The sequence below is a fragment of the Petromyzon marinus genome, chromosome 27 (genome assembly GCF_048934315.1).
Source record: "Petromyzon marinus isolate PM22_M1 ecotype Great Lakes invasive population chromosome 27, UKy_Petmar_22M1.pri1.0, whole genome shotgun sequence".
NCBI lineage: Eukaryota > Metazoa > Chordata > Hyperoartia > Petromyzontiformes > Petromyzontidae > Petromyzon > Petromyzon marinus.
In genome coordinates, this window is record NC_133693.1 from 15,067,461 (window position 1) to 15,075,197 (window position 7,737).

At 42.4% G+C, this 7,737-nt stretch overlaps 1 long non-coding RNA gene across 1 annotated transcript; it reads left to right on the forward strand.

Annotated features, from left to right (window-relative positions):
- Positions 1-767: 767 nt before the first annotated feature.
- On the forward strand, positions 768-7,012 carry LOC142929252 (uncharacterized). Its single transcript, XR_012945477.1, has 3 exons — positions 768-895; positions 4,013-4,135; positions 5,865-7,012. It is a non-coding gene; the product is annotated as an uncharacterized LOC142929252 (long non-coding RNA).
- Positions 7,013-7,737: the final 725 nt, after the last annotated feature.

Below are 7,737 nucleotides of genomic sequence, written 5' to 3' on the forward strand. Positions count from 1 at the left end.
GTGAATTTAAAATAATTCAATTGTAGTTGAACTATTTTAAGTGAATAGGTGGATGAGTGGGTCGGTGGGTTGGTGAGTGGCTGGTTTAGTAAGTGAGAGGTTGGATGAGTGGGTGGGTGGTTGAGTTGTTGGTTTAGAGATTAAGTACGTGGCAGGGTGAGTGAGTGGGTGGTTGAGTTGTTGGTTTAGAGATTCAGTACGTGGCAGGGTGAGTGAGTGGGTGGCTTTACGAGTGGGTGGGTGGGTGGATAAGTCAGAGAATGGGGCGCCATGGTGGCTAGGAGATGTTAACTGCCTCGCCTGGTATATTGGACTTCGTAGGTTCGATCCCGACCTTGACGCCTGCTGTATATTTGAAGTTTGCATGTTCTCCCCGTGGTCGTGCAGATTTTTCTCCGGTTTCTCCAGTTTTTCCCTGCACATTTAGAAACATGAGTATTTTGAGCATTTGGCTGCTATACATTTCCATGTGATAAGCCACTTCGTTAGGCTATCATTTGTGGCCAGGTCGGTTCTGAAAAATAGCTCTGGTAATATAAAAAATGGTTTCATTTATAGTCTACATAGGATTGACTTCCCAGGAAGTAACACTCATTGTATAAACCCCAGAAAAATATTGTTTTGAGTCACCTAAACCAGAATGTGAACTGATATATTCGTATTTTCAAGCGAGGTTCTTGGCCACAGACCACCTGGACAAATATGATGTAGTTTAGTTTGCATATGAATTATTACTTGGGGTTTGTTGACATGATAAAGTTAATGTTTTCTTTGACAGGTCTATTGTGTTGTACACTCTGACAGGGGCTCAGGCTTGTTGGGGCAGCATCTGGCTGAAATGCACCTTCACAACAGGAAGATTGGAGAGAGGCTTCACAAGGAAGAGAAACTATCGGTATTGAATCATGAAAATGTAAAACATGTGGAAAACTAGGCCCACCGATCCAACCCTAGCATCATGTCAACTATGTATTATGTTGACATTTCTTCGCACTGAGAGTAGGCATGCTAATCGGATCTAATGAATATGTGTAAACAGGCGATTTGTGTGTAAACAAACACACATTTCATACAGCTGTTTATTAATCGTAAAAATCAAGCGATTGAGCTAGTGAATGAGATAGACACATGCTGTCATTATTTCATACATGAACACAACTAGCCAGCCAGCGGTCATGCTTTTCCACACCTAATCACATTCATCTCTTTGTTTTAGCCATCTTTGTGATGAAGGGAACTGTATTGTTCATGTGTGTGCAATGTACTTTTCAGAATATGAATTATGTTGGGTAATACATGAATTATGGCTATTAAAAGTATCTGTATTTAAGTCCATCAGGGCAAACTCTTCTGCAAAGGAGACTTAGAGCATTCAACATTGCGTCCCTTTATATTTTTGCTAATCGCAATATTTTTCGATTTAAAGCTTTCGTGACTGCAGGGATTCATATTTTTGTTTCTTTCGGTAAAGTCACGTGGAAAGGAAATAATAAAATAATACAAATAAAACATTATATAATAAAATTTGCACGAAGTTTCGACCACAACGCAAGCAGACGTCCTCAGATGAAGAAACAGAGCTGTCGGAAAGACAGCGTCTTAATGAACGCTGGGCAGTGTTCATTAAGACGCTGTCTTTCCGACAGCTCTGTTTCTTCACCTGAGGACGGCTGTTTGCGTTGTGGCCGAAATGTCGTGAGAATTTTATTATATTATGTTTTATTTGTATTATTTCCCTTCTACGTGACTTTGCCGAAAGAACCAAGAATATAATCGCAATATGTTCAGGAGATAAATGTCAAGGTCTGCTAGCCAAAAGAAGGCTTTAGGAGAGAGTTCATGTAGTTTTGCTATTCATTCATTAAAGGGCAATAGAGTAAATGCTAAAATAAATGTTTTCAGCTAATTATTTATATACGCTAGATTTACAAGTCTATAATGTACAGAAAATACCATGGTTGGCCAGACCATTGCTCGGCATCTGCATGTGGCTCCTGGGCAGTTCAAGTGTGGCTCTGCAGAGGCGCTGCTAATTTGTAACTCTTCAATTTAACTTTATATGAAGTGAGAACAATCTGGTATCGGAGGCAGGCCATGAGTACTCCCAGGGCACTGAGATTTCTAAAGTCAAAATTCCACAGCCAGTCGACACGAGTCAACTTCTGTATGGCTAATCTTTATCTCTTGTGGCTCCCGCGGCCATCTGAAGATTATGGTATGCTGCTGGTAGGGTCAGGAAAGTTGGTCACCCTTGGTATATATCTGTATATGCGTTGATGATTTTGTGCAATGTTCAGCTGCTCCGTCACGACAGGGGTCCCAGTCAGTTTGAGACTGCTAAATTAAGGTTCTCATGTGTTTTACAGATTTTGATAAAAATTTCAGTCTTGAATTTCTCCAAACAGGTATAGACCCTGGGCAGGAGGATGTAGAGTATGTGGGTTTCATACGGCTATATGCTGTGGTTACATCCCACATGTGATCTCCGCTTTAAAGTCATGAAACTGGTTGTAGCCCATTTAAATTTTAATATACCCGTTTAACACGTAGGCTTTCGCGGCCAATATCATCCATAATATCGGTTTTTTTTGGGTTAGATCGTTGAAATATAAATTTGTCGTTAAACCCGCCACCGACAGCCAATTCGTAAGGTTTGTCACATAAACAGAACATTCCAATTCGTGAAGGGCTCACAAGTGACGTCATCACATCTATCCCTCCAAGGAATGAAACAGGAGGATTTCTCTATGAATTTGGCTGTCCACCTAATGATGATAGTTGTAAATACCAGCGAAACGTCATACTCAGATTGTAAATGTTGTGGATTTTCTCTCCAACACTTCGGTTTGCTGTACAAGTAGCGGATTGGCATGTTCCGTTTACGTGACAACCTTACTAATTGGCTGTTAGGTGGTGGTAGGTTTAACGGCTCATTCATTTTTATGCGATCTAACCCAGAAAAAACTATGTTATAGATTTAATATACCCTTTTGTTGAAGGACAGCCTGGGTGACCAAAGTTTTATAGGAACGGCAATAATGTTTACTTGATTAAATTAGTTTTATCATGGAGCGGTGAAATCAGCTGTTGTTCAGATGTCAGTATAATTAGTATTACATCGTAGAAATATGAGAGTCCTTTGTGTAATATTCTATTAACCACTGATGATGGTAACATTGGCTTAAGGTTACATTTTAAGAAGAACTAGATTGGCGTACATTTTATCTTGTGTAAGTACACAAATTTATAAAACAATATATTTGATAAAAAAATTCATATATTTTCTTCCATTGCACACAGTTGTACCATTGATAACAGGGCACACAGTTACAACTGACATCACCAGATATCACTGAAGTTCCCTCAGAGATCGATCTTGCATAACCAGTGTTCACGTAATCAGTTATGTTTTTGCTAATTACCAATTACACTCAGCCGGGTTTGAGAGACTTGTATGAATGTATGTTGAACTTCCTTTCCACCGTACATAGCCAACCGTGCTAAACGGAGGTGTGGGAATTAAGCGCAGAACCTATCGTTAGGATCAATGCTGTTGTAATTTTTTATGAGGATATCAATTGGTGGCTAAAATGAGATGTTCAAAGACTACAGCATGATAATCGGTACATAACATGAGTGTCGAATTATGTCTTAAGAATTACCCAGCCATTTGTACGTAAAATTCAACGTTTCTGGGTGACATCTTAAGTCCGTGTTCTTCATTGCAAGGCCCGTGGGCCGGTGGCAGTCCCTGGTGTCCTTTTTACTGCGACCCCTGACGTGCAGTCCCCGACAATACACACAAGTGAAAACACCCCATCATGCTGTCAAACCCCCCAATGGTTTCAAATGTGAGATGGCTCTTTCACTGATAATGTCTTATTCGCGAAAGTGGCCCCCCTCCGAAAATGAGTGAATATCACTGTTTTAGGTCAAGGATTGGCCAAATAAAGTAGGTATTATTTGCTTATGTTTCTAAATGTCCGTAATAAAACTATATTTATGCCACCAGCTGAATGAGTGGCAGGAGGACTGGGTGACGTTCTTCTCACGGCAGCAACTGCAGCTTCAGCTGGACATGATAGAGAAGGACTACGGTGAACGGGAAACCCGCGAGCTCTGGTCTCGGCTTCAGGTTCGTAAGCTGTTTCACTCTCGCCCTTAACCCTTTCCTGTTCCGAGACGACTGCTCATTTCAGGATGGGTCTCGTTCACCACCGAATCTCGGAACCCGCAAGCGGTTCAGCGGTAATTTTATTTAGAGAGGCATAGCGCCGTTGTTTTTAAAGACATTGTACTCGCCGCAGAGCACCGTAGCAACAGGACAGCACTCTATTATAGCTGGTACCAAACTGTGCTACACACGTTCCCGCACGGCCTTGTGGGATCCTCGGTACTAATAAAGTTAATTAATATTTACTTCCTATTACGATCCGATGACGTACACGAGATTCAGCGGTGAACGGGATGCACCCCGCAACTTGCGGTCATCTCTGAGCAGGAAAGAGTTAATACATGCAGCAGTGTAGCTCATCATGTGCACAGCCATATGGGAAACCCATTTGATCGCAGTGGGTTTTCGAGGTGACTTTAAAGGTAAAGTGGTGTTTCACACGCAGGCTTTCGCGACCAATATTATTCATGATAAAGTTTTTTTTGGCTTAGATCGCCCATTAGTAATGTTTCTGACATGAACAGAACGTGCCATTTATGTTATTGCTTCGGCACTCTGGTGTGTTAGAGAGGAAACGCGGAACATTTTAAAATGAGTACGACCTTTCGCTGGTGATTACAACCAGCATCATCAAGCAATTGCCAGAAGCGTTCTGACTTCTGGCAATTGCCTCATTGCAATTGGAGGTGGGTGTACGACGCATGTAAATTTATGCAATCTAACTCGAAAAAAACGTTATCATGAATAAAGCGGTGTTGTTTTTTGCGTGGTGTGCAGCTTCGGTTGGGGGATTTTTTTCCGGGACGTAGAGGTGGTTCTGGCACTGCTCCACGGTGATATATGGACTGGGAATGCTGCAGAGATTAATGAAGGGCCCGTCATCTTTGACCCAGCCTCCTTCTATGGGCACTCGGAGTACGAGCTTGCCATCGCTGGGTACAAAAAAAAGCTACAAACAACCAAAACAATAGCAGCAACTGCCGTTCACTGCCCTGTCTGTGGCATGCAAGGTTCATTCGTATAACCTCAGTGTGGCAAGGGCTGGCTCATTTAATAAATAACAGAGACCAGGTAGAGTTGTGGTTGAGATGTCTACATGCTGAGGTCTCCACCCTCTCTATTTGCTAACTTACAAAGACTCATCCTTCCTTGCTAAGGCGTTTTGGGCAAATCCTGTTAAAGCTGATACAGTCAACAAAACAATAGTGGAACGATAAAACTCTTACTTATCCACGGCACTTGAGGATGCTTGAATGTTCCAGAAACACAGTTTGTCGAACAAGGAACCCCTGTTTCAGAGACAAGTTGCCACTGATGTGCTTTACCAGAAATCCAAGCTGAAGATAATTCATTACACGTCAAATGGAATTCAAACCCTCAGAGCTGGGATATGCTTCAGTGAACAAAAACACATTTGACATGATGTTTACTGTGCAGCCATTGGTGACCAAGTTGAGACCACAGCATTCCTGCACTTAATTCGCAGGAACGTTTGTTGATAGATGGCTCACTGAATTTTGAATGGAGGACCTCAATGGCATTGGCTCGGTGCTCTGACATTGAAATTAACCTCGAGCCACTCAATTACCTGCATTACGTTGAATTTGTGAAAATTTGTTCATTGTTATGTTGTTCGTGCTGGAACAGCAGCATTGTAAGATTTTGAATGTTTGGTGTTGTTTGGGTACAGGATGTTCCAGGAGCTTTAGCTCTACGCTTCACTCATCCTACCACGCTCTCATCCCAAAGTCACAAGGCTTCGGCAAGAACCAGAAGCTCTAGCAACTCTTCCACTACCTGAACCACTGGAATTACTTTGGGACAGGATACCGAGGGTAATCCATCTCCACCATGCGCAGTCTCCTCAAGTGAATGAACGGTGCAGGAAATCGTGGGCTATGGTGTATAACTATAAAAATTCTTATCGGCCATGATATACATTGTTGAATAAAGGCCTTCCCTAAGCCACCAAATAAATCTCACAAAACTAGTCCATTTAAATGCTGTGCAATGCCCTAGGCATTCCACGTGAGTGTGACCGGGGGTCCCTTTGTTCCGCATCCTGGCCATGATATCCGCGCGAAAACTAGGTCAGTTAATGTTAGAATCAGAATCTTTAATTAGGCTGGATGAATCTGATGAGCTATGAAGCTCTTTTTTTCACAGATGTCCAGTCGGGGCGAGTCAGAAAGTTACAACAACAAACAGCAATACAAACAGATAGGAGGGCAAAGTAAAGGAACGCGAAGCAAATTTTGACTTAAAACTTTCGTGACTGCAGGAAATCATATTCTTGGTTCTTTCGGTAAAGTCACGTAAATAGAAAACAAAAAACAATAAAATAAAGACCACTTGTGTTGCGATTGAAACGTCCTGGGTTTTTTGCTTTTATTATTTTCAATTTATTTTTTATTTGTTATTTTTTAAATTTAATTTTTTATTTAATTTGAATTTTATTTCTTGTTTTCTATTTACATGACTTTACCAAGAATATGAACGCTAAGCAAGTCATGAAATGAAAATATATAAGAGTTCAAATTGCATTAGTGCATCAATTCCTGCCAAATTTTTTTATCACCAAATGCCATTTTGGGCAAGGCAGCATAACAAAAACAATCCCAGATGTTTGGCTAGTACCAGTTACAGTGTATGTTTTTGTTGTTGTTTTGCTATGGGAGTAAACCCATGCAGAGAAAGGGACCAGAATTAGGAAAGCGATGCCAGGCACTCCTTCAGAAGATGCCATGCACGGGCGTGACCACTGCACCACCCTGACGCCCAAACAAATGTAATTCAAATAATCTACAATACTGGAAAAATAAACCCTATTAGTATCAACCGAATGTCTGGACAATCTGACCCCCTCTACACAAGTAACAGTTGAGAGTCAACGCTGTGATGTTGTGCGATTGGTGCAAGCGACCCATCGTTGTGTTTTAATGTTGAGCGGTTAAACTTGCACTGTTGTGGGGTGAGGTCAAGTCCGATGGCTGCTTCCAGCGGTGTCAAGGTGAGCGTTTTGAAGAGGCTCGCGAAGGATGATACTTGGCAGTTGGGTGCAGTCTCCCTCCATTAACAACAGAGGGCAGAGGAGCGACGCTCACAACAATTGGCTGAGCACTGGGCGTATACAACGCATGAAGTCGGCAGCAAGTTTATCTCAGGGAGTTGACCCGCACACGACAACTGGGTCTGTCCCGCGTGTTCACGCTATAACGCGGTTGCCTTCATTTAGGGAACGCGCACCGCCATAAGGCGACTTGTGAGCAGTCGACGCCGAACTACTTTCTTGAGCTGCGCGGTTGAGCGAGACGAGACGGTAACGCGGCGGCGTCCCCTCAAGTTGTTTGTAACCCAATTCTGACTGCGCTTGGACATTCATTACGGGGGAAATAGTTTTCGCTTAGCGCGGCACTTTTCAGGAACGCATCTACTGCGTTAAACGAGGACCCGTCGTACAGGTGCTGTGCACACTGTACTGGGAATCAAAATCTGTTTTGACCCTGGAGAAATCCGAAGCGCTATCAAGCTCTCACTCACAGGTGTCCAGTAAGAGGCGGTGG